At 46.1% G+C, this 24439-nt stretch overlaps 17 non-coding genes across 17 annotated transcripts; all 17 read right to left on the minus strand.

Moving 5' to 3' along the window:
- Positions 1-787: 787 nt before the first annotated feature.
- LOC141208301 (U2 spliceosomal RNA) lies at positions 788-978 on the minus strand. The gene has a single exon (XR_012278534.1). It is a non-coding gene; the product is annotated as a U2 spliceosomal RNA (small nuclear RNA).
- Positions 979-2099: 1121 nt separating this feature from the next.
- Positions 2100-2290, minus strand: LOC141210465 (U2 spliceosomal RNA). The gene has a single exon (XR_012280633.1). It is a non-coding gene; the product is annotated as a U2 spliceosomal RNA (small nuclear RNA).
- A 1121-nt stretch (positions 2291-3411) lies between these two features.
- On the minus strand, positions 3412-3602 carry LOC141208302 (U2 spliceosomal RNA). The gene has a single exon (XR_012278535.1). It is a non-coding gene; the product is annotated as a U2 spliceosomal RNA (small nuclear RNA).
- A 1121-nt stretch (positions 3603-4723) lies between these two features.
- Positions 4724-4914, minus strand: LOC141208303 (U2 spliceosomal RNA). The gene has a single exon (XR_012278536.1). It is a non-coding gene; the product is annotated as a U2 spliceosomal RNA (small nuclear RNA).
- Positions 4915-6035: 1121 nt separating this feature from the next.
- LOC141208304 (U2 spliceosomal RNA) lies at positions 6036-6226 on the minus strand. The gene has a single exon (XR_012278537.1). It is a non-coding gene; the product is annotated as a U2 spliceosomal RNA (small nuclear RNA).
- A 1121-nt stretch (positions 6227-7347) lies between these two features.
- LOC141208306 (U2 spliceosomal RNA) lies at positions 7348-7538 on the minus strand. The gene has a single exon (XR_012278539.1). It is a non-coding gene; the product is annotated as a U2 spliceosomal RNA (small nuclear RNA).
- Positions 7539-8659: 1121 nt separating this feature from the next.
- On the minus strand, positions 8660-8850 carry LOC141208307 (U2 spliceosomal RNA). The gene has a single exon (XR_012278540.1). It is a non-coding gene; the product is annotated as a U2 spliceosomal RNA (small nuclear RNA).
- Positions 8851-9972: 1122 nt separating this feature from the next.
- Positions 9973-10163, minus strand: LOC141210339 (U2 spliceosomal RNA). Its single transcript, XR_012280511.1, has one exon. It is a non-coding gene; the product is annotated as a U2 spliceosomal RNA (small nuclear RNA).
- Positions 10164-11283: 1120 nt separating this feature from the next.
- LOC141210225 (U2 spliceosomal RNA) lies at positions 11284-11474 on the minus strand. The gene has a single exon (XR_012280399.1). It is a non-coding gene; the product is annotated as a U2 spliceosomal RNA (small nuclear RNA).
- Positions 11475-12595: 1121 nt separating this feature from the next.
- Positions 12596-12786, minus strand: LOC141208308 (U2 spliceosomal RNA). Its single transcript, XR_012278541.1, has one exon. It is a non-coding gene; the product is annotated as a U2 spliceosomal RNA (small nuclear RNA).
- A 1121-nt stretch (positions 12787-13907) lies between these two features.
- Positions 13908-14098, minus strand: LOC141208309 (U2 spliceosomal RNA). Its single transcript, XR_012278542.1, has one exon. It is a non-coding gene; the product is annotated as a U2 spliceosomal RNA (small nuclear RNA).
- Positions 14099-15216: 1118 nt separating this feature from the next.
- LOC141208310 (U2 spliceosomal RNA) lies at positions 15217-15407 on the minus strand. Its single transcript, XR_012278543.1, has one exon. It is a non-coding gene; the product is annotated as a U2 spliceosomal RNA (small nuclear RNA).
- Positions 15408-16525: 1118 nt separating this feature from the next.
- Positions 16526-16716, minus strand: LOC141210310 (U2 spliceosomal RNA). The gene has a single exon (XR_012280482.1). It is a non-coding gene; the product is annotated as a U2 spliceosomal RNA (small nuclear RNA).
- Positions 16717-17838: 1122 nt separating this feature from the next.
- Positions 17839-18029, minus strand: LOC141210369 (U2 spliceosomal RNA). The gene has a single exon (XR_012280541.1). It is a non-coding gene; the product is annotated as a U2 spliceosomal RNA (small nuclear RNA).
- A 1122-nt stretch (positions 18030-19151) lies between these two features.
- LOC141208311 (U2 spliceosomal RNA) lies at positions 19152-19342 on the minus strand. The gene has a single exon (XR_012278544.1). It is a non-coding gene; the product is annotated as a U2 spliceosomal RNA (small nuclear RNA).
- A 1019-nt stretch (positions 19343-20361) lies between these two features.
- LOC141210453 (U2 spliceosomal RNA) lies at positions 20362-20552 on the minus strand. The gene has a single exon (XR_012280621.1). It is a non-coding gene; the product is annotated as a U2 spliceosomal RNA (small nuclear RNA).
- A 1120-nt stretch (positions 20553-21672) lies between these two features.
- On the minus strand, positions 21673-21866 carry LOC141210558 (U2 spliceosomal RNA). Its single transcript, XR_012280716.1, has one exon. It is a non-coding gene; the product is annotated as a U2 spliceosomal RNA (small nuclear RNA).
- Positions 21867-24439: the final 2573 nt, after the last annotated feature.

Genomic DNA, 24439 nt, shown 5'->3' on the forward strand with positions numbered 1-24439 from the left:
CTGCTGCTGGCTGTCCAGCAGCAGACTGAAGGTGGCTGCTGCTGTGCGCAGATATATAAAGGCTCAGAGCCTATTATGACACGCGCAGCCAGCGTTCCATTGCCACATTCCGTCTACTGCAGGCGGGATACCTGGATGGCTGAATGTCACTGAGAAGCTCACAGAGACCGCCATAAGCAACAGTTTAAAAGAATGCCACAGACTAATCAACCAAACTTTTTGGGTTGGTTTCTCTTTTATAGTCTGCAGGCATTAAATGAAAGAAGTCAGTGTTCCAGCAGAGGGAGACAACGTTTCAGAAAAGGCATTGTAGCAAACCAAAAAAGAAATTTTAAGTGCAGCAGAGTAACCAGCTCACATACCTGTTAGCTCAGGTGAGTTTAAAAGGCTGCTGTTGATAACAAGGGCATTTGCTAAATAGATGGTGTGTGTGCAACAATATACTGAAAGGTCAATTATATTGTGCAGCTTATCTCACCACCTGTAGTTATTTAGGTGAAAGCTCCAAAATGCTTGCCTAATATGTCTGTTTATCCAAAAGGAAGTATAGAGGGAGAGCTAGATAGATAGCATTGCATTACATTACATTACATGGCAATGCAATGCACAGTTGCTGAAGTTGAACCAAAATGAGCTTGTCATCTGGCTTCTGCAACTTTTAACATGAAAAATCCAATGAGGAGAAGAAAAGCAAAGCCAAAGAGTCCATCCCAAAATCCGACAAACAAGCAAAATGAACAAAAAGCATTGAATTCAATTCTTTCTGATTTTAGAAACTGCATTAAAGAAGGGGTGCACCGGTCCTGGAGATACTGCAATACCAGGTCAATGCGTGGAGTGGACAGAGCAAGCTCTTTTTCCATCTCCCTGTTCTAAAAATCCATTTAATATATGGTCCCCAGATAGGGGACGTATCAGATATTAAACTGATAAGAACAGATACTACACTTGATCTTAGCCAAAAGGCCGAGAAGCGATAACCAGAATTGGTTTCCGACTACGGTGCCACCCAAGGATTCTGAAAAGTCCATTTGTGGAGATGGCCACCTGGACTCCCGTTAAGAAGACATGCTGTCAACCTCTAGATCCCTCACATGCCTGCACTTTTCGGCTTGCTGCTGCTGCAATCCACGCGTTATAGATCTGCATAACTCCACCTCTTTTAGCACAGTACCCTCAACCCCCGGCTGTTCCCACCCGCCTCAACACCGTTGGAAGGGAGGAGAACCAATTAAGGCGGGGGGGGGGGTGGAACGAGCAGCTGTCTACCCTTAGCAGGAGGGTTGCTGATTAATTACCTCTCCTGCTGCTGCTGCTGCTGGCTGTCCAGCAGCAGACTGAAGGTGGCTGCTGCTGTGCGCAGGTATATAAAGGCTCAGAGCCTATTATGACACGCGCAGCCAGCGTTCCATTGCCACATTCCGTCTACTGCAGGCGGGATACCTGGATGGCTGAATGTCACTGAGAAGCTCACAGAGACCGCCATAAGCAACAGTTTAAAAGAATGCCACAGACTAATCAACCAAACTTTTTGGGTTGGTTTCTCTTTTATAGTCTGCAGGCATTAAATGAAAGAAGTCAGTGTTCCAGCAGAGGGAGACAACGTTTCAGAAAAGGCATTGTAGCAAACCAAAAAAGAAATTTTAAGCGCAGCAGAGTAACCAGCTCACATACCTGTTAGCTCAGGTGAGTTTAAAAGGCTGCTGTTGATAACAAGGGCATTTGCTAAATAGATGGTGTGTGTGCAACAATATACTGAAAGGTCAATTATATTGTGCAGATTATCTCACCACCTGTAGTTATTTAGGTGAAAGCTCCAAAATGCTTGCCTAATATGTCTGTTTATCCAAAAGGAAGTATAGAGGGAGAGCTAGATAGATAGCATTGCATTACATTACATTACATGGCAATGCAATGCAGAGTTGCTGAAGTTGAACCAAAATGAGCTTGTCATCTGGCTTCTGCAACTTTTAACATGAAAAATCCAATGAGGAGAAGAAAAGCAAAGCCAAAGAGTCCATCCCAAAATCCGACAAACAAGCAAAATGAACAAAAAGCATTGAATTCAATTCTTTCTGATTTTAGAAACTGCATTAAAGAAGGGGTGCACCGGTCCTGGAGATACTGCAATACCAGGTCAATGCGTGGACTGGACACAGCAAGCTCTTTTTCCATCTCCCTGTTCTAAAAATCCATTTAATATATGGTCCCCAGATAGGGGACGTATCAGATATTAAACTGATAAGAACAGATACTACACTTGATCTTAGCCAAAAGGCCGAGAAGCGATAACCAGAATTGGTTTCCGACTACGGTGTCACCCAAGGATTCTGAAAAGTCCATTTGTGGAGATGGCCACCTGGACTCCCGTTAAGAAGACATGCTGTCAACCTCTAGATCCCTCACATGCCTGCACTTTTCGGCTTGCTGCTGCTGCAATCCACGCGTTTTAGATCTGCATAACTCCACCTCTTTTAGCACAGTACCCTCAACCCCCAGCTGTTCCCACCCGCCTCAACACCGTTGGAAGGGAGGAGAACCAATTAAGGCGGGGGGGGGGGTGGAACGAGCAGCTGTCTACCCTTAGCAGGAGGGTTGCTGATTAATTACCTCTCCTGCTGCTGCTGCTGCTGGCTGTCCAGCAGCAGACTGAAGGTGGCTGCTGCTGTGCGCAGGTATATAAAGGCTCAGAGCCTATTATGACACGCGCAGCCAGCGTTCCATTGCCACATTCCGTCTACTGCAGGCGGGATACCTGGATGGCTGAATGTCACTGAGAAGCTCACAGAGACCGCCATAAGCAACAGTTTAAAAGAATGCCACAGACTAATCAACCAAACTTTTTGGGTTGGTTTCTCTTTTATAGTCTGCAGGCATTAAATGAAAGAAGTCAGTGTTCCAGCAGAGGGAGACAACGTTTCAGAAAAGGCATTGTAGCAAACCAAAAAAGAAATTTTAAGCGCAGCAGAGTAACCAGCTCACATACCTGTTAGCTCAGGTGAGTTTAAAAGGCTGCTGTTGATAACAAGGGCATTTGCTAAATAGATGGTGTGTGTGCAACAATATACTGAAAGGTCAATTATATTGTGCAGCTTATCTCACCACCTGTAGTTATTTAGGTGAAAGCTCCAAAATGCTTGCCTAATATGTCTGTTTATCCAAAAGGAAGTATAGAGGGAGAGCTAGATAGATAGCATTGCATTACATTACATTACATGGCAATGAAATGCACAGTTGCTGAAGTTGAACCAAAATGAGCTTGTCATCTGGCTTCTGCAACTTTTAACATGAAAAATCCAATGAGGAGAAGAAAAGCAAAGCCAAAGAGTCCATCCCAAAATCCGACAAACAAGCAAAATGACCAAAAAGCATTGAATTCAATTCTTTCTGATTTTAGAAACTGCATTAAAGAAGGGGTGCACCGGTCCTGGAGATACTGCAATACCAGGTCAATGCGTGGAGTGGACAGAGCAAGCTCTTTTTCCATCTCCCTGTTCTAAAAATCCATTTAATATATGGTCCCCAGATAGGGGACGTATCAGATATTAAACTGATAAGAACAGATACTACACTTGATCTTAGCCAAAAGGCCGAGAAGCGATAACCAGAATTGGTTTCCGACTACGGTGCCACCCAAGGATTCTGAAAAGTCCATTTGTGGAGATGGCCACCTGGACTCCCGTTAAGAAGACATGCTGTCAACCTCTAGATCCCTCACATGCCTGCACTTTTCGGCTTGCTGCTGCTGCAATCCACGCGTTTTAGATCTGCATAACTCCACCTCTTTTAGCACAGTACCCTCAACCCCCAGCTGTTCCCACCCGCCTCAACACCGTTGGAAGGGAGGAGAACCAATTAAGGCGGGGGGGGGGGTGGAACGAGCAGCTGTCTACCCTTAGCAGGAGGGTTGCTGATTAATTACCTCTCCTGCTGCTGCTGCTGCTGGCTGTCCAGCAGCAGACTGAAGGTGGCTGCTGCTGTGCGCAGGTATATAAAGGCTCAGAGCCTATTATGACACGCGCAGCCAGCGTTCCATTGCCACATTCCGTCTACTGCAGGCGGGATACCTGGATGGCTGAATGTCACTGAGAAGTTCACAGAGACCGCCATAAGCAACAGTTTAAAAGAATGCCACAGACTAATCAACCAAACTTTTTGGGTTGGTTTCTCTTTTATAGTCTGCAGGCATTAAATGAAAGAAGTCAGTGTTCCAGCAGAGGGAGACAACGTTTCAGAAAAGGCATTGTAGCAAACCAAAAAAGAAATTTTAAGCGCAGCAGAGTAACCAGCTCACATACCTGTTAGCTCAGGTGAGTTTAAAAGGCTGCTGTTGATAACAAGGGCATTTGCTAAATAGATGGTGTGTGTGCAACAATATACTGAAAGGTCAATTATATTGTGCAGCTTATCTCACCACCTGTAGTTATTTAGGTGAAAGCTCCAAAATGCTTGCCTAATATGTCTGTTTATCCAAAAGGAAGTATAGAGGGAGAGCTAGATAGATAGCATTGCATTACATTACATTACATGGCAATGAAATGCACAGTTGCTGAAGTTGAACCAAAATGAGCTTGTCATCTGGCTTCTGCAACTTTTAACATGAAAAATCCAATGAGGAGAAGAAAAGCAAAGCCAAAGAGTCCATCCCAAAATCCGACAAACAAGCAAAATGAACAAAAAGCATTGAATTCAATTCTTTCTGATTTTAGAAACTGCATTAAAGAAGGGGTGCACCGGTCCTGGAGATACTGCAATACCAGGTCAATGCGTGGAGTGGACAGAGCAAGCTCTTTTTCCATCTCCCTGTTCTAAAAATCCATTTAATATATGGTCCCCAGATAGGGGACGTATCAGATATTAAACTGATAAGAACAGATACTACACTTGATCTTAGCCAAAAGGCCGAGAAGCGATAACCAGAATTGGTTTCCGACTACGGTGCCACCCAAGGATTCTGAAAAGTCCATTTGTGGAGATGGCCACCTGGACTCCCGTTAAGAAGACATGCTGTCAACCTCTAGATCCCTCACATGCCTGCACTTTTCGGCTTGCTGCTGCTGCAATCCACGCGTTTTAGATCTGCATAACTCCACCTCTTTTAGCACAGTACCCTCAACCCCCGGCTGTTCCCACCCGCCTCAACACCGTTGGAAGGGAGGAGAACCAATTAAGGCGGGGGGGGGGGTGGAACGAGCAGCTGTCTACCCTTAGCAGGAGGGTTGCTGATTAATTACCTCTCCTGCTGCTGCTGCTGCTGGCTGTCCAGCAGCAGACTGAAGGTGGCTGCTGCTGTGCGCAGGTATATAAAGGCTCAGAGCCTATTATGACACGCGCAGCCAGCGTTCCATTGCCACATTCCGTCTACTGCAGGCGGGATACCTGGATGGCTGAATGTCACTGAGAAGCTCACAGAGACCGCCATAAGCAACAGTTTAAAAGAATGCCACAGACTAATCAACCAAACTTTTTGGGTTGGTTTCTCTTTTATAGTCTGCAGGCATTAAATGAAAGAAGTCAGTGTTCCAGCAGAGGGAGACAACGTTTCAGAAAAGGCATTGTAGCAAACCAAAAAAGAAATTTTAAGCGCAGCAGAGTAACCAGCTCACATACCTGTTAGCTCAGGTGAGTTTAAAAGGCTGCTGTTGATAACAAGGGCATTTGCTAAATAGATGGTGTGTGTGCAACAATATACTGAAAGGTCAATTATATTGTGCAGCTTATCTCACCACCTGTAGTTATTTAGGTGAAAGCTCCAAAATGCTTGCCTAATATGTCTGTTTATCCAAAAGGAAGTATAGAGGGAGAGCTAGATAGATAGCATTGCATTACATTACATTACATGGCAATGAAATGCACAGTTGCTGAAGTTGAACCAAAATGAGCTTGTCATCTGGCTTCTGCAACTTTTAACATGAAAAATCCAATGAGGAGAAGAAAAGCAAAGCCAAAGAGTCCATCCCAAAATCCGACAAACAAGCAAAATGACCAAAAAGCATTGAATTCAATTCTTTCTGATTTTAGAAACTGCATTAAAGAAGGGGTGCACCGGTCCTGGAGATACTGCAATACCAGGTCAATGCGTGGAGTGGACAGAGCAAGCTCTTTTTCCATCTCCCTGTTCTAAAAATCCATTTAATATATGGTCCCCAGATAGGGGACGTATCAGATATTAAACTGATAAGAACAGATACTACACTTGATCTTAGCCAAAAGGCCGAGAAGCGATAACCAGAATTGGTTTCCGACTACGGTGCCACCCAAGGATTCTGAAAAGTCCATTTGTGGAGATGGCCACCTGGACTCCCGTTAAGAAGACATGCTGTCAACCTCTAGATCCCTCACATGCCTGCACTTTTCGGCTTGCTGCTGCTGCAATCCACGCGTTTTAGATCTGCATAACTCCACCTCTTTTAGCACAGTACCCTCAACCCCCAGCTGTTCCCACCCGCCTCAACACCGTTGGAAGGGAGGAGAACCAATTAAGGCGGGGGGGGGGGTGGAACGAGCAGCTGTCTACCCTTAGCAGGAGGGTTGCTGATTAATTACCTCTCCTGCTGCTGCTGCTGCTGGCTGTCCAGCAGCAGACTGAAGGTGGCTGCTGCTGTGCGCAGGTATATAAAGGCTCAGAGCCTATTATGACACGCGCAGCCAGCGTTCCATTGCCACATTCCGTCTACTGCAGGCGGGATACCTGGATGGCTGAATGTCACTGAGAAGTTCACAGAGACCGCCATAAGCAACAGTTTAAAAGAATGCCACAGACTAATCAACCAAACTTTTTGGGTTGGTTTCTCTTTTATAGTCTGCAGGCATTAAATGAAAGAAGTCAGTGTTCCAGCAGAGGGAGACAACGTTTCAGAAAAGGCATTGTAGCAAACCAAAAAAGAAATTTTAAGCGCAGCAGAGTAACCAGCTCACATACCTGTTAGCTCAGGTGAGTTTAAAAGGCTGCTGTTGATAACAAGGGCATTTGCTAAATAGATGGTGTGTGTGCAACAATATACTGAAAGGTCAATTATATTGTGCAGCTTATCTCACCACCTGTAGTTATTTAGGTGAAAGCTCCAAAATGCTTGCCTAATATGTCTGTTTATCCAAAAGGAAGTATAGAGGGAGAGCTAGATAGATAGCATTGCATTACATTACATTACATGGCAATGAAATGCACAGTTGCTGAAGTTGAACCAAAATGAGCTTGTCATCTGGCTTCTGCAACTTTTAACATGAAAAATCCAATGAGGAGAAGAAAAGCAAAGCCAAAGAGTCCATCCCAAAATCCGACAAACAAGCAAAATGAACAAAAAGCATTGAATTCAATTCTTTCTGATTTTAGAAACTGCATTAAAGAAGGGGTGCACCGGTCCTGGAGATACTGCAATACCAGGTCAATGCGTGGAGTGGACAGAGCAAGCTCTTTTTCCATCTCCCTGTTCTAAAAATCCATTTAATATATGGTCCCCAGATAGGGGACGTATCAGATATTAAACTGATAAGAACAGATACTACACTTGATCTTAGCCAAAAGGCCGAGAAGCGATAACCAGAATTGGTTTCCGACTACGGTGCCACCCAAGGATTCTGAAAAGTCCATTTGTGGAGATGGCCACCTGGACTCCCGTTAAGAAGACATGCTGTCAACCTCTAGATCCCTCACATGCCTGCACTTTTCGGCTTGCTGCTGCTGCAATCCACGCGTTTTAGATCTGCATAACTCCACCTCTTTTAGCACAGTACCCTCAACCCCCGGCTGTTCCCACCCGCCTCAACACCGTTGGAAGGGAGGAGAACCAATTAAGGCGGGGGGGGGGGTGGAACGAGCAGCTGTCTACCCTTAGCAGGAGGGTTGCTGATTAATTACCTCTCCTGCTGCTGCTGCTGCTGGCTGTCCAGCAGCAGACTGAAGGTGGCTGCTGCTGTGCGCAGGTATATAAAGGCTCAGAGCCTATTATGACACGCGCAGCCAGCGTTCCATTGCCACATTCCGTCTACTGCAGGCGGGATACCTGGATGGCTGAATGTCACTGAGAAGCTCACAGAGACCGCCATAAGCAACAGTTTAAAAGAATGCCACAGACTAATCAACCAAACTTTTTGGGTTGGTTTCTCTTTTATAGTCTGCAGGCATTAAATGAAAGAAGTCAGTGTTCCAGCAGAGGGAGACAACGTTTCAGAAAAGGCATTGTAGCAAACCAAAAAAGAAATTTTAAGCGCAGCAGAGTAACCAGCTCACATACCTGTTAGCTCAGGTGAGTTTAAAAGGCTGCTGTTGATAACAAGGGCATTTGCTAAATAGATGGTGTGTGTGCAACAATATACTGAAAGGTCAATTATATTGTGCAGCTTATCTCACCACCTGTAGTTATTTAGGTGAAAGCTCCAAAATGCTTGCCTAATATGTCTGTTTATCCAAAAGGAAGTATAGAGGGAGAGCTAGATAGATAGCATTGCATTACATTACATTACATGGCAATGCAATGCACAGTTGCTGAAGTTGAACCAAAATGAGCTTGTCATCTGGCTTCTGCAACTTTTAACATGAAAAATCCAATGAGGAGAAGAAAAGCAAAGCCAAAGAGTCCATCCCAAAATCCGACAAACAAGCAAAATGAACAAAAAGCATTGAATTCAATTCTTTCTGATTTTAGAAACTGCATTAAAGAAGGGGTGCACCGGTCCTGGAGATACTGCAATACCAGGTCAATGCGTGGAGTGGACAGAGCAAGCTCTTTTTCCATCTCCCTGTTCTAAAAATCCATTTAATATATGGTCCCCAGATAGGGGACGTATCAGATATTAAACTGATAAGAACAGATACTACACTTGATCTTAGCCAAAAGGCCGAGAAGCGATAACCAGAATTGGTTTCCGACTACGGTGCCACCCAAGGATTCTGAAAAGTCCATTTGTGGAGATGGCCACCTGGACTCCCGTTAAGAAGACATGCTGTCAACCTCTAGATCCCTCACATGCCTGCACTTTTCGGCTTGCTGCTGCTGCAATCCACGCGTTTTAGATCTGCATAACTCCACCTCTTTTAGCACAGTACCCTCAACCCCCGGCTGTTCCCACCCGCCTCAACACCGTTGGAAGGGAGGAGAACCAATTAAGGCGGGGGGGGGGGGTGGAACGAGCAGCTGTCTACCCTTAGCAGGAGGGTTGCTGATTAATTACCTCTCCTGCTGCTGCTGCTGCTGGCTGTCCAGCAGCAGACTGAAGGTGGCTGCTGCTGTGCGCAGGTATATAAAGGCTCAGAGCCTATTATGACACGCGCAGCCAGCGTTCCATTGCCACATTCCGTCTACTGCAGGCGGGATACCTGGATGGCTGAATGTCACTGAGAAGCTCACAGAGACCGCCATAAGCAACAGTTTAAAAGAATGCCACAGACTAATCAACCAAACTTTTTGGGTTGGTTTCTCTTTTATAGTCTGCAGGCATTAAATGAAAGAAGTCAGTGTTCCAGCAGAGGGAGACAACGTTTCAGAAAAGGCATTGTAGCAAACCAAAAAAGAAATTTTAAGCGTAGCAGAGTAACCAGCTCATATACCTGTTAGCTCAGGTGAGTTTAAAAGGCTGCTGTTGATAACAAGGGCATTTGCTAAATAGATGGTGTGTGTGCAACAATATACTGAAAGGTCAATTATATTGTGCAGCTTATCTCACCACCTGTAGTTATTTAGGTGAAAGCTCCAAAATGCTTGCCTAATATGTCTGTTTATCCAAAAGGAAGTATAGAGGGAGAGCTAGATAGATAGCATTGCATTACATTACATTACATGGCAATGCAATGCACAGTTGCTGAAGTTGAACCAAAATGAGCTTGTCATCTGGCTTCTGCAACTTTTAACATGAAAAATCCAATGAGGAGAAGAAAAGCAAAGCCAAAGAGTCCATCCCAAAATCCGACAAACAAGCAAAATGAACAAAAAGCATTGAATTCAATTCTTTCTGATTTTAGAAACTGCATTAAAGAAGGGGTGCACCGGTCCTGGAGATACTGCAGTACCAGGTCAATGCGTGGAGTGGACAGAGCAAGCTCTTTTTCCATCTCCCTGTTCTAAAAATCCATTTAATATATGGTCCCCAGATAGGGGACGTATCAGATATTAAACTGATAAGAACAGATACTATACTTGATCTTAGCCAAAAGGCCGAGAAGCGATAACCAGAATTGGTTTCCGACTACGGTGCCACCCAAGGATTCTGAAAAGTCCATTTGTGGAGATGGCCACCTGGACTCCCGTTAAGAAGACATGCTGTCAACCTCTAGATCCCTCACATGCCTGCACTTTTCGGCTTGCTGCTGCTGCAATCCACGCGTTTTAGATCTGCATAACTCCACCTCTTTTAGCACAGTACCCTCAACCCCCAGCTGTTCCCACCCGCCTCAACACCGTTGGAAGGGAGGAGAACCAATTAAGGCGGGGGGGGGGTGGAACGAGCAGCTGTCTACCCTTAGCAGGAGGGTTGCTGATTAATTACCTCTCCTGCTGCTGCTGCTGCTGGCTGTCCAGCAGCAGACTGAAGGTGGCTGCTGCTGTGCACAGGTATATAAAGGCTCAGAGCCTATTATGACACGCGCAGCCAGCGTTCCATTGCCACATTCCATCTACTGCAGGCGGGATACCTGGATGGCTGAATGTCACTGAGAAGCTCACAGAGACCGCCATAAGCAACAGTTTAAAAGAATGCCACAGACTAATCAACCAAACTTTTTGGGTTGGTTTCTCTTTTATAGTCTGCAGGCATTAAATGAAAGAAGTCAGTGTTCCAGCAGAGGGAGACAACGTTTCAGAAAAGGCATTGTAGCAAACCAAAAAAGAAATTTTAAGCGCAGCAGAGTAACCAGCTCACATACCTGTTAGCTCAGGTGAGTTTAAAAGGCTGCTGTTGATAACAAGGGCATTTGCTAAATAGATGGTGTGTGTGCAACAATATACTGAAAGGTCAATTATATTGTGCAGCTTATCTCACCACCTGTAGTTATTTAGGTGAAAGCTCCAAAATGCTTGCCTAATATGTCTGTTTATCCAAAAGGAAGTATAGAGGGAGAGCTAGATAGATAGCATTGCATTACATTACATTACATGGCAATGCAATGCACAGTTGCTGAAGTTGAACCAAAATGAGCTTGTCATCTGGCTTCTGCAACTTTTAACATGAAAAATCCAATGAGGAGAAGAAAAGCAAAGCCAAAGAGTCCATCCCAAAATCCGACAAACAAGCAAAATGAACAAAAAGCATTGAATTCAATTCTTTCTGATTTTAGAAACTGCATTAAAGAAGGGGTGCACCGGTTCTGGAGATACTGCAATACCAGGTCAATGCGTGGAGTGGACAGAGCAAGCTCTTTTTCCATCTCCCTGTTCTAAAAATCCATTTAATATATGGTCCCCAGATAGGGGACGTATCAGATATTAAACTGATAAGAACAGATACTACACTTGATCTTAGCCAAAAGGCCGAGAAGCGATAACCAGAATTGGTTTCCGACTACGGTGCCACCCAAGGATTCTGAAAAGTCCATTTGTGGAGATGGCCACCTGGACTCCCGTTAAGAAGACATGCTGTCAACCTCTAGATCCCTCACATGCCTGCACTTTTCGGCTTGCTGCTGCTGCAATCCACGCGTTTTAGATCTGCATAACTCCACCTCTTTTAGCACAGTACCCTCAACCCCCGGCTGTTCCCACCCGCCTCAACACCGTTGGAAGGGAGGAGAACCAATTAAGGCGGGGGGGGGGGTGGAACGAGCAGCTGTCTACCCTTAGCAGGAGGGTTGCTGATTAATTACCTCTCCTGCTGCTGCTGCTGCTGGCTGTCCAGCAGCAGACTGAAGGTGGCTGCTGCTGTGCGCAGGTATATAAAGGCTCAGAGCCTATTATGACACGCGCAGCCAGCGTTCCATTGCCACATTCCGTCTACTGCAGGCGGGATACCTGGATGGCTGAATGTCACTGAGAAGCTCACAGAGACCGCCATAAGCAACAGTTTAAAAGAATGCCACAGACTAATCAACCAAACTTTTTGGGTTGGTTTCTCTTTTATAGTCTGCAGGCATTAAATGAAAGAAGTCAGTGTTCCAGCAGAGGGAGACAACGTTTCAGAAAAGGCATTGTAGCAAACCAAAAAAGAAATTTTAAGCGCAGCAGAGTAACCAGCTCACATACCTGTTAGCTCAGGTGAGTTTAAAAGGCTGCTGTTGATAACAAGGGCATTTGCTAAATAGATGGTGTGTGTGCAACAATATACTGAAAGGTCAATTATATTGTGCAGCTTATCTCACCACCTGTAGTTATTTAGGTGAAAGCTCCAAAATGCTTGCCTAATATGTCTGTTTATCCAAAAGGAAGTATAGAGGGAGAGCTAGATAGATAGCATTGCATTACATTACATTACATGGCAATGCAATGCACAGTTGCTGAAGTTGAACCAAAATGAGCTTGTCATCTGGCTTCTGCAACTTTTAACATGAAAAATCCAATGAGGAGAAGAAAAGCAAAGCCAAAGAGTCCATCCCAAAATCCGACAAACAAGCAAAATGAACAAAAAGCATTGAATTCAATTCTTTCTGATTTTAGAAACTGCATTAAAGAAGGGGTGCACCGGTCCTGGAGATACTGCAATACCAGGTCAATGCGTGGAGTGGACAGAGCAAGCTCTTTTTCCATCTCCCTGTTCTAAAAATCCATTTAATATATGGTCCCCAGATAGGGGACGTATCAGATATTAAACTGATAAGAACAGATACTACACTTGATCTTAGCCAAAAGGCCGAGAAGCGATAACCAGAATTGGTTTCCGACTACGGTGCCACCCAAGGATTCTGAAAAGTCCATTTGTGGAGATGGCCACCTGGACTCCCGTTAAGAAGACATGCTGTCAACCTCTAGATCCCTCACATGCCTGCACTTTTCGGCTTGCTGCTGCTGCAATCCACGCGTTTTAGATCTGCATAACTCCACCTCTTTTAGCACAGTACCCTCAACCCCCGGCTGTTCCCACCCGCCTCAACACCGTTGGAAGGGAGGAGAACCAATTAAGGCGGGGGGGGGGGTGGAACGAGCAGCTGTCTACCCTTAGCAGGAGGGTTGCTGATTAATTACCTCTCCTGCTGCTGCTGCTGCTGGCTGTCCAGCAGCAGACTGAAGGTGGCTGCTGCTGTGCGCAGGTATATAAAGGCTCAGAGCCTATTATGACACGCGCAGCCAGCGTTCCATTGCCACATTCCGTCTACTGCAGGCGGGATACCTGGATGGCTGAATGTCACTGAGAAGCTCACAGAGACCGCCATAAGCAACAGTTTAAAAGAATGCCACAGACTAATCAACCAAACTTTTTGGGTTGGTTTCTCTTTTATAGTCTGCAGGCATTAAATGAAAGAAGTCAGTGTTCCAGCAGAGGGAGACAACGTTTCAGAAAAGGCATTGTAGCAAACCAAAAAAGAAATTTTAAGCGCAGCAGAGTAACCAGCTCACATACCTGTTAGCTCAGGTGAGTTTAAAAGGCTGCTGTTGATAACAAGGGCATTTGCTAAATAGATGGTGTGTGTGCAACAATATACTGAAAGGTCAATTATATTGTGCAGCTTATCTCACCACCTGTAGTTATTTAGGTGAAAGCTCCAAAATGCTTGCCTAATATGTCTGTTTATCCAAAAGGAAGTATAGAGGGAGAGCTAGATAGATAGCATTGCATTACATTACATTACATGGCAATGCAATGCACAGTTGCTGAAGTTGAACCAAAATGAGCTTGTCATCTGGCTTCTGCAACTTTTAACATGAAAAATCCAATGAGGAGAAGAAAAGCAAAGCCAAAGAGTCCATCCCAAAATCCGACAAACAAGCAAAATGAACAAAAAGCATTGAATTCAATTCTTTCTGATTTTAGAAACTGCATTAAAGAAGGGGTGCACCGGTCCTGGAGATACTGCAATACCAGGTCAATGCGTGGAGTGGACAGAGCAAGCTCTTTTTCCATCTCCCTGTTCTAAAAATCCATTTAATATATGGTCCCCAGATAGGGGACGTATCAGATATTAAACTGATAAGAACAGATACTACACTTGATCTTAGCCAAAAGGCCGAGAAGCGATAACCAGAATTGGTTTCCGACTACGGTGCCACCCAAGGATTCTGAAAAGTCCATTTGTGGAGATGGCCACCTGGACTCCCGTTAAGAAGACATGCTGTCAACCTCTAGATCCCTCACATGCCTGCACTTTTCGGCTTGCTGCTGCTGCAATCCACGCGTTTTAGATCTGCATAACTCCACCTCTTTTAGCACAGTACCCTCAACCCCCGGCTGTTCCCACCCGCCTCAACACCGTTGGAAGGGAGGAGAACCAATTAAGGCGCGGGGGGGGGTGGAACGAGCAGCTGTCTACCCTTAGCAGGAGGGTTGCTGATTAATTACCTCTCCTGCTGCTGCTGCTGGCTGTCCAGCAGCAGACTGAAGGTGGCTGCTGCTGTGCGCAGGTATATAAAGGCTCAGAGCCTATTATGACACGCGCAGCCAGCGTTCCATTGCCACATTCCGTCTACTGCAGGCGGGATACCTGGATGGCTGAATGTCACTGAGAAGCTCACAGAGACCGCCATAAGCAACAGTTTAAAAGAATGCCACAGACTAATCAACCAAACTTTTTGGGTTGGTTTCTCTTTTATAGTCTGCAGGCATTAAATGAAAGAAGTCAGTGTTCCAGCAGAGGGAGACAACGTTTCAGAAAAGGCATTGTAGCAAACCAAAAAAGAAATTTTAAGCGCAGCAGAGTAACCAGCTCACATACCTGTTAGCTCAGGTGAGTTTAAAAGGCTGCTGTTGATAACAAGGGCATTTGCTAAATAGATGGTGTGTGTGCAACAATATACTGAAAGGTCAATTATATTGTGCAGCTTATCTCACCACCTGTAGTTATTTAGGTGAAAGCTCCAAAATGCTTGCCTAATATGTCTGTTTATCCAAAAGGAAGTATAGAGGGAGAGCTAGATAGATAGCATTGCATTACATTACATTACATGGCAATGCAATGCACAGTTGCTGAAGTTGAACCAAAATGAGCTTGTCATCTGGCTTCTGCAACTTTTAACATGAAAAATCCAATGAGGAGAAGAAAAGCAAAGCCAAAGAGTCCATCCCAAAATCCGACAAACAAGCAAAATGAACAAAAAGCATTGAATTCAATTCTTTCTGATTTTAGAAACTGCATTAAAGAAGGGGTGCACCGGTCCTGGAGATACTGCAATACCAGGTCAATGCGTGGAGTGGACAGAGCAAGCTCTTTTTCCATCTCCCTGTTCTAAAAATCCATTTAATATATGGTCCCCAGATAGGGGACGTATCAGATATTAAACTGATAAGAACAGATACTACACTTGATCTTAGCCAAAAGGCCGAGAAGCGATAACCAGAATTGGTTTCCGACTACGGTGCCACCCAAGGATTCTGAAAAGTCCATTTGTGGAGATGGCCACCTGGACTCCCGTTAAGAAGACATGCTGTCAACCTCTAGATCCCTCACATGCCTGCACTTTTCGGCTTGCTGCTGCTGCAATCCACGCGTTTTAGATCTGCATAACTCCACCTCTTTTAGCACAGTACCCTCAACCCCCGGCTGTTCCCACCCGCCTCAACACCGTTGGAAGGGAGGAGAACCAATTAAGGCGCGGGGGGGGGTGGAACGAGCAGCTGTCTACCCTTAGCAGGAGGGTTGCTGATTAATTACCTCTCCTGCTGCTGCTGCTGGCTGTCCAGCAGCAGACTGAAGGTGGCTGCTGCTGTGCGCAGGTATATAAAGGCTCAGAGCCTATTATGACACGCGCAGCCAGCGTTCCATTGCCACATTCCGTCTACTGCAGGCGGGATACCTGGATGGCTGAATGTCACTGAGAAGCTCACAGAGACCGCCATAAGCAACAGTTTAAAAGAATGCCACAGACTAATCAACCAAACTTTTTGGGTTGGTTTCTCTTTTATAGTCTGCAGGCATTAAATGAAAGAAGTCAGTGTTCCAGCAGAGGGAGACAACGTTTCAGAAAAGGCATTGTAGCAAACCAAAAAAGAAATTTTAAGCGCAGCAGAGTAACCAGCTCACATACCTGTTAGCTCAGGTGAGTTTAAAAGGCTGCTGTTGATAACAAGGGCATTTGCTAAATAGATGGTGTGTGTGCAACAATATACTGAAAGGTCAATTATATTGTGCAGCTTATCTCACCACCTGTAGTTATTTAGGTGAAAGCTCCAAAATGCTTGCCTAATATGTCTGTTTATCCAAAAGGAAGTATAGAGGGAGAGCTAGATAGATAGCATTGCATTACATTACATTACATGGCAATGCAATGCACAGTTGCTGAAGTTGAACCAAAATGAGCTTGTCATCTGGCTTCTGCAACTTTTAACATGAAAAATCCAATGAGGAGAAGAAAAGCAAAGCCAAAGAGTCCATCCCAAAATCCGACAAACAAGCAAAATGAACAAAAAGCATTGAGTTCAATTCTTTCTGATTTTAGAAACTGCATTAAAGAAGGGGTGCAGCGGTCCTGGAGATACTGCAATACCAGGTCAATGCGTGGAGTGGACAGAGCAAGCTCTTTTTCCATCTCCCTGTTCTAAAAATCCATTTAATATATGGTCCCCAGATAGGGGACGTATCAGATATTAAACTGATAAGAACAGATACTACACTTGATCTTAGCCAAAAGGCCGAGAAGCGATAACCAGAATTGGTTTCCGACTACGGTGCCACCCAAGGATTCTGAAAAGTCCATTTGTGGAGATGGCCACCTGGACTCCCGTTAAGAAGACATGCTGTCAACCTCTAGATCCCTCACATGCCTGCACTTTTCGGCTTGCTGCTGCTGCAATCCGCGCGTTTTAGATCTGCATAACTCCACCTCTTTTAGCACAGTACCCTCAACCCCCGGCTGTTCCCACCCGCCTCAACACCGTTGGAAGGGAGGAGAACCAATTAAGGCGGGGGGGGGTGGAACGAGCAGCTGTCTACCCTTAGCAGGAGGGTTGCTGATTAATTACCTCTCCTGCTGCTGCTGCTGCTGCTGGCTGTCCAGCAGCAGACTGAAGGTGGCTGCTGCTGTGCGCAGGTATATAAAGGCTCAGAGCCTATTATGACACGCGCAGCCAGCGTTCCATTGCCACATTCCGTCTACTGCAGGCGGGATACCTGGATGGCTGAATGTCACTGAGAAGCTCACAGAGACCGCCATAAGCAACAGTTTAAAAGAATGCCACAGACTAATCAACCAAACTTTTTGGGTTGGTTTCTCTTTTATAGTCTGCAGGCATTAAATGAAAGAAGTCAGTGTTCCAGCAGAGGGAGACAACGTTTCAGAAAAGGCATTGTAGCAAACCAAAAAAGAAATTTTAAGCGCAGCAGAGTAACCAGCTCACATACCTGTTAGCTCAGGTGAGTTTAAAAGGCTGCTGTTGATAACAAGGGCATTTGCTAAATAGATGGTGTGTGTGCAACAATATACTGAAAGGTCAATTATATTGTGCAGCTTATCTCACCACCTGTAGTTATTTAGGTGAAAGCTCCAAAATGCTTGCCTAATATGTCTGTTTATCCAAAAGGAAGTATAGAGGGAGAGCTAGATAGATAGCATTGCATTACATTACATTACATGGCAATGCAATGCACAGTTGCTGAAGTTGAACCAAAATGAGCTTGTCATCTGGCTTCTGCAGCTTTTAACATGAAAAATCCAATGAGGAGAAGAAAAGCAAAGCCAAAGAGTCCATCCCAAAATCCCACAAACAAGCAAAATGAACAAAAAGCATTGAATTCAATTCTTTCTGATTTTAGAAACTGCATTAAAGAAGGGGTGCACCGGTCCTGGTGATACTGCAATACCCGGTCAATGCGTGGAGTGGACAGAGCAAGCTCTTTTTCCATCTCCCTGTTCTAAAAATCCATTTAATATATGGTCCCCAGATAGGGGACGTATCAGATATTAAACTGATAAGAACAGATACTACACTTGATCTTAGCCAAAAAGCCGAGAAGCGATAACCAGAATTGGTTTCCGACTACGGTGCCACCCAAGGATTCTGAAAAGTCCATTTGTGGAGATGGCCACCTGGACTCCCGTTAAGAAGACATGCTGTCAACCTCTAGATCCCTCACATGCCTGCACTTTTCGGCTTGCTGCTGCTGCAATCCACACGTTTTAGATCTGCATAACTCCACCTCTTTTAGCACAGTACCCTCAACCCCCGGCTGTTCCCACCCGCCTCAACACCGTTGGAAGGGAGGAGAACCAATTAAGGCGGGGGGGGGGGGTGGAACGAGCAGCTGTCTACCCTTAGCAGGAGGGTTGCTGATTAATTACCTCTCCTGCTGCTGCTGCTGCTGGCTGTCCAGCAGCAGACTGAAGGTGGCTGCTGCTGTGCGCAGGTATATAAAGGCTCAGAGCCTATTATGACACGCGCAGCCAGCGTTCCATTGCCACATTCCGTCTACTGCAGGCGGGATACCTGGATGGCTGAATGTCACTGAGAAGCTCACAGAGACCGCCATAAGCAACAGTTTAAAAGAATGCCACAGACTAATCAACCAAACTTTTTGGGTTGGTTTCTCTTTTATAGTCTGCAGGCATTAAATGAAAGAAGTCAGTGTTCCAGCAGAGGGAGACAACGTTTCAGAAAAGGCATTGTAGCAAACCAAAAAAGAAATTTTAAGCGCAGCAGAGTAACCAGCTCACATACCTGTTAGCTCAGGTGAGTTTAAAAGGCTGCTGTTGATAACAAGGGCATTTGCTAAATAGATGGTGTGTGTGCAACAATATACTGAAAGGTCAATTATATTGTGCAGCTTATCTCACCACCTGTAGTTATTTAGGTGAAAGCTCCAAAATGCTTGCCTAATATGTCTGTTTATCCAAAAGGAAGTATAGAGGGAGAGCTAGATAGATAGCATTGCATTACATTACATTACATGGCAATGCAATGCACAGTTGCTGAAGTTGAACCAAAATGAGCTTGTCATCTGGCTTCTGCAACTTTTAACATGAAAAATCCAATGAGGAGAAGAAAAGCAAAGCCAAAGAGTCCATCCCAAAATCCGACAAACAAGCAAAATGAACAAAAAGCATTGAATTCAATTCTTTCTGATTTTAGAAACTGCATTAAAGAAGGGGTGCACCGGTCCTGGAGATACTGCAATACCAGGTCAATGCGTGGAGTGGACAGAGCAAGCTCTTTTTCCATCTCCCTGTTCTAAAAATCCATTTAATATATGGTCCCCAGATAGGGGACGTATCAGATATTAAACTGATAAGAACAGATACTACACTTGATCTTAGCCAAAAGGCCGAGAAGCGATAACCAGAATTGGTTTCCGACTACGGTGCCACCCAAGGATTCTGAAAAGTCCATTTGTGGAGATGGCCACCTGGACTCCCGTTAAGAAGACATGCTGTCAACCTCTAGATCCCTCACATGCCTGCACTTTTCGGCTTGCTGCTGCTGCAATCCACGCGTTTTAGATCTGCATAACTCCACCTCTTTTAGCACAGTACCCTCAACCCCCGGCTGTTCCCGCCCGCCTCAACACCGTTGGAAGGGAGGAGAACCAATTAAGGCGGGGGGGGGGGGTGGAACGAGCAGCTGTCTACCCTTAGCAGGAGGGTTGCTGATTAATTACCTCTCCTGCTGCTGCTGCTGCTGGCTGTCCAGCAGCAGACTGAAGGTGGCTGCTGCTGTGCGCAGGTATATAAAGGCTCAGAGCCTATTATGACACGCGCAGCCAGCGTTCCATTGCCACATTACGTCTACTGCAGGCGGGATACCTGGATGGCTGAATGTCACTGAGAAGCTCACAGAGACCGCCATAAGCAACAGTTTAAAAGAATGCCACAGACTAATCAACCAAACTTTTTGGGTTGGTTTCTCTTTTATAGTCTGCAGGCATTAAATGAAAGAAGTCAGTGTTCCAGCAGAGGGAGACAACGTTTCAGAAAAGGCATTGTAGCAAACCAAAAAAGAAATTTTAAGCGCAGCAGAGTAACCAGCTCACATACCTGTTAGCTCAGGTGAGTTTAAAAGGCTGCTGTTGATAACAAGGGCATTTGCTAAATAGATGGTGTGTGTGCAACAATATACTGAAAGGTCAATTATATTGTGCAGCTTATCTCACCACCTGTAGTTATTTAGGTGAAAGCTCCAAAATGCTTGCCTAATATGTCTGTTTATCCAAAAGGAAGTATAGAGGGAGAGCTAGATAGATAGCATTGCATTACATTACATTACATGCAAAGAGTCCATCCCAAAATCCGACAAACAAGCAAAATGAACAAAAAGCATTGAATTCAATTCTTTCTGATTTTAGAAACTGCATTAAAGAAGGGGTGCACCGGTCCTGGAGATACTGCAATACCAGGTCAATGCGTGGAGTGGACAGAGCAAGCTCTTTTTCCATCTCCCTGTTCTAAAAATCCATTTAATATATGGTCCCCAGATAGGGGACGTATCAGATATTAAACTGATAAGAACCGATACTACACTTAATCTTAGCCAAAAGGCCGAGAAGCGATAACCAGAATTGGTTTCCGACTACGGTGCCACCCAAGGATTCTGAAAAGTCCATTTGTGGAGATGGCCACCTGGACTCCCGTTAAGAAGACATGCTGTCAACCTCTAGATCCCTCACATGCCTGCACTTTTCGGCTTGCTGCTGCTACAATCCACGCGTTTTAGATCTGCATAACTCCACCTCTTTTAGCACAGTACCCTCAACCCCCGGCTGTTCCCACCCGCCTCAACACCGTTGGAAGGGAGGAGAACCAATTAAGGCGGGGGGGGGGTGGAACGAGCAGCTGTCTACCCTTAGCAGGAGGGTTGCTGATTAATTACCTCTCCTGCTGCTGCTGCTGCTGGCTGTCCAGCAGCAGACTGAAGGTGGCTGCTGCTGTGCGCAGGTATATAAAGGCTCAGAGCCTATTATGACACGCGCAGCCAGCGTTCCATTGCCACATTCCGTCTACTGCAGGCGGGATACCTGGATGGCTGAATGTCACTGAGAAGCTCACAGAGACCGCCATAAGCAACAGTTTAAAAGAATGCCACAGACTAATCAACCAAACTTTTTGGGTTGGTTTCTCTTTTATAGTCTGCAGGCATTAAATGAAAGAAGTCAGTGTTCCAGCAGAGGGAGACAACGTTTCAGAAAAGGCATTGTAGCAAACCAAAAAAGAAATTTTAAGCGCAGCAGAGTAACCAGCTCACATACCTGTTAGCTCAGGTGAGTTTAAAAGGCTGCTGTTGATAACAAGGGCATTTGCTAAATAGATGGTGTGTGTGCAACAATATACTGAAAGGTCAATTATATTGTGCAGCTTATCTCACCACCTGTAGTTATTTAGGTGAAAGCTCCAAAATGCTTGCCTAATATGTCTGTTTATCCAAAAGGAAGTATAGAGGGAGAGCTAGATAGATAGCATTGCATTACATTACATTACATGGCAATGCAATGCACAGTTGCTGAAGTTGAACCAAAATGAGCTTGTCATCTGGCTTCTGCAACTTTTAACATGAAAAATCCAATGAGGAGAAGAAAAGCAAAGCCAAAGAGTCCATCCCAAAATCCGACAAACAAGCAAAATGAACAAAAAGCATTGAATTCAATTCTTTCTGATTTTAGAAACTGCATTAAAGAAGGGGTGCACCGGTCCTGGAGATACTGCAATACCAGGTCAATGCGTGGAGTGGACAGAGCAAGCTCTTTTTCCATCTCCCTGTTCTAAAAATCCATTTAATATATGGTCCCCAGATAGGGGACGTATCAGATATTAAACTGATAAGAACAGATTTTTTTGATTGAATATATCTTTTATTAGCACAAAAAATAAGTTAACAGACAGTGTACAGTGCCGCAGCCCAGTACACACAGAATTCTACATCACATTTACATAGCATGAGGATACGACGCACTAACTAGACACATCACACCCCTATGCTACACAAAACACTCAATATGAAAGAAAAAGCATGTCAATCAATACAGTACGACGAACCGTGATAAGGGATGGGGATTGGGAAAAAGGGGATGGGGAGGGGAAAATCACAGGCCCGAAGCTTTATTAAAAGACAAGACACATAAGGGGAGAGGGGGAGGAGGGGTTTAGTCCTCATCCTCGTCCTCCGGACCGTCCACGATGGAATAGTCTCTGAGCAGGCTGTGGATCAGCCTGCGGCAGTCCTGGATGGACATCCTCTCCCTCCTCAAGATGAGCCGGTTCCTGGCGACCCAAACGGCATCCTTGAAGCAGTTCATAAGGCGCCAAGCCTCCTGGATGGCTCCGACGGTATGAACCCCAGGGAAGAGTCCGTAAAGCACAGAATGGTGCGATAGGCTCGCCCTGGGGACAGAGTTCCTCAGGTCGTCCTCAAGGGCAGTCAACAGGCGCTGTGCAAATCCGCAGTCCCAAAAAGTGTGCAAAGATGTTTCCTCCACGAAGGGGCACCTTGGGCAGTACCGGGTCTTGCACAGGTTCCGGGCATGCATGAATGACCGGACGGGCAGTCCGCCCTGAATCGCCATCCACGACAAGTCCTTGTGCCCGTTGGTCAGCCTGTCAGACGACACATTTGTCCACACAGTCTCCAGCGTGTCCTGGTGAAGTCCTGTGATGTTCTCCACGTCATCCTTGGCTCTGATTAGCTTGTGGATAGTTTTGGGCTTCCACAAGTCGGGCTTGAGTCCCTCCAGTTGATGTTCCCCCACAAATCGAACGACGTCTCCGTAGAACCATGGCGTCGTCCAGTTGTAGGGGAAGGAGCTGTCCCACTTGTCCCAGCCGAGTCGCCTCCAAAGAGGAAGCAGGAAGAAGCGAGACATGGACCTGCCCGCGGAGCCATTCTTGACTTGCAAAGTCCGGCGGACACAATCACACACAAAAGAGGATCGCAGGAGGGTGGGGATATCTGGAACGCCCTTCCCACCCTTGCGAGGCTCCTTGTACATGACGGCCCGCCTGACTCTGTCCATCTTGGATCCCCAGACAAAGTGAAACACTGTCCTGGTAATGGCCCTGCACACAGTGACGTGTGGGGGCCAGGCCTGCGCCGTGTACTGCAAGACGGGCAGGACCTCATTACGCAGGACGAGTGCCTTACCCTCACAAGTGAGGTGTCTGAGGCTCCAGAGTCCGATCCGTTGCTTCACCTTGGCCAAGCGTTCTTGCCAAGACTTGAGGGCCGCTCCTTCCTTCCCGAACCAGACTCCCAGCACCTTGAGGAAATCCGGTTGAATGTTGAAGGGGAAGGGGGCGGAGGAGGCCGGCTGCCAATCCCCGAAGAGCATGGCTTCCGACTTCCTGCAGTTGACTTTGGCCCCTGAAGCCCGGCCGAACCTCTCACACGTCTGGACGAGGGCGTCGACTGAACCACGATCAGCGCAGAAGACGGTGACGTCGTCCATGTAGAGCGAGCACTTGACCTCGTGTCGTCCCGGACCCGGTTCGGTGATCCCTCTGATCTCTCCATTCTGCCGGATAGCCTCTGCGAAGAGTTCTATAACACAAACAAAAAGAAGAGGTGATAGAGGGCAGCCTTGTCTGACCCCAGAGAGGACAGGGAAGGGGTCAGTCTTCCAGCCGTTCACCAACACCGAGCTGTGGATATCAAAATACATCAAACGGACATACGAACAAAACATGTTACCCAAACCTAACCGGTGCAGAGCTCGGCCCATGAACTCGTGGGAAACCCGGTCGAAGGCCTTCTCCTGATCCAAGGAGACCAGGGCCGCGTGTGCGCGGCGGACCTTGATGTACTCGACCGTGTCCCGCACGAGAGCGAGGCTGTCTGCGATGCGACGTCCAGGGATGCCGCAGGTCTGGTCCGGGTGGATGATCCGTCCGATGACCGTCTTAAGTCGTGTCGCCATCGTCTTGGCCAGGATCTTGTAGTCCACGTTGAGCAGAGTGATGGGACGCCAATTCCTCAGGTCGCAACTCTCTCCCTTCCGCTTGTACAGGATCGTGACCATTCCTTCCCTCAAAGATGGAGGCATTCTACCCTCCACCACCATCTCCTCGTACAGGTCCAACAGGTCCGGACAGATGAGGTCTCCCAGCGCTACATAGAGCTCCGCTGGAAGACCATCACTGCCCGGGGTCCTGCCGGTCCTAAAGGATTTAGCGGCAGAGAGCAATTCGCCCACCATCAGAGGTTTGTCCAAGGCTGCCGTGCCTGCAGGATCAAGATGGTTAGTGATACCTGACAGGAAGTTATCAGCAGCGTCGGGGTCGGTAGTCTTGTGGGAGTAGAGTTCGCTGTAGAAGTCGCTGACGACCCTCATCACGTCCTCCTTCCCACGTCGCATGTTTCCGCTCTCGTCTCGCAGCTCGTTCAGTGGCGTGTGACCGGCATGAAGTTTCCTGAAAAAGAATGAGTTACATTTCTCACCCTTCTCCAGATT

Source organism: Phyllobates terribilis, unplaced genomic scaffold (assembly GCF_046119375.1).
Source record: "Phyllobates terribilis strain yellow unplaced genomic scaffold, ASM4611937v1 Scaffold_169__1_contigs__length_4117513, whole genome shotgun sequence".
Lineage (NCBI taxonomy): Eukaryota > Metazoa > Chordata > Amphibia > Anura > Dendrobatidae > Phyllobates > Phyllobates terribilis.